This window comes from Pteropus medius, unplaced genomic scaffold, assembly GCF_902729225.1.
Source record: "Pteropus medius unplaced genomic scaffold, Ma_sr-lr_union100, whole genome shotgun sequence".
In the NCBI taxonomy this organism is placed as follows: domain Eukaryota; kingdom Metazoa; phylum Chordata; class Mammalia; order Chiroptera; family Pteropodidae; genus Pteropus; species Pteropus medius.
The window spans coordinates 22,399,724-22,400,812 of NW_024349519.1; the positions used below are offsets into that span (position 1 = coordinate 22,399,724).

At 34.3% G+C, this 1,089-nt stretch overlaps 1 pseudogene; it reads right to left on the bottom strand.

The window, feature by feature from the left end:
* Positions 1-417: 417 nt before the first annotated feature.
* LOC120618766 (uncharacterized) lies at positions 418-534 on the bottom strand (annotated as a pseudogene).
* Between the last annotated feature and the right edge of the window lie 555 nt (positions 535-1,089).

Consider the following 1,089-nt stretch of genomic DNA (forward strand, 5'->3'; position numbering starts at 1 on the left):
CCACTAATCTACTATTTATGTCCATGAGACTCTTTTTGTTTGTCATGTTTTTTGTTTTTTTCAGTTTTATATCTCACATGTGAGTGAACGCATATGGTTCTCAACTTTTTGTCTGACTTATTTCACTTAGCATGATAATCTCAAAATCCATCGATATTGTCTCAAATGACAGTATTTCATGATTTCTTGTGGCTGAATAATATTCCATTGTATATATGTATCACTTCTTTTTTTAATTTATTATTATTATTTTTACAGTGACATTGGTTAATGAAATCCAGTAAGCTTCAGCTATACATTTTATTTATTTATTTTTATTATTTTTTTTTTTTAGGAAAAGCAACCCTTGGTTGACTTCAGAGATTGCAAGGAACTTGTCAGTTTACAATTCCTTTTTTTAAATTTTTTTATATTTTATGCCTACAGTACCTGGTCTTCCTAGGTGGTCTCCATCAAGTACTAACCAGGCTCGACCCTGTTTAGCTTTCAAGATCAGATGGAATCGGGCTTATTCAGGACGGCATGGCCGTAGTCAGCTACACATTTTAACAGTAAGGTAGATATATTTACATTGTCTGTTCACTTCCCAAGTTAGATTTCTTTCTGTCACTACATATTTGACCCCTTTTACCCCAACTACTCCCCTCCCCTCTAGTTACCACTAGTCTATTGTCTATATCCATGAGTCTTTGTTTGTTTGTCTTGTTCATTTGTTGCCTTTAGGTTTATATCCTACATATAAGTGATATCATATGGTTTTCAACCTTTTCTGTCTGGCTTATTTCGCTTAGCATGATTATCTCAAGGTCCATCTATGTTGTCACAAATGGCATTATCTCCTCTCTTCTTTTGGCTGAGTAATATTCCATTGTATACGTGTACCACAGCTTCTTTATCCAGAAATCTATCGTAGGACACTTCAGTTGCTTCCATGTCCTGGCCACTGTGAATAATGCTGCTATGAACATTGGTGTGTAGATATTTTTTCAGATATTTGTTTTCAAGTCTTTGGGGTAAATATCCAGTAAAAGGATTCCTCGATCATGTGGTAGATCAATTCTTAGATTTTTGAGGAATCTTCATACTGTT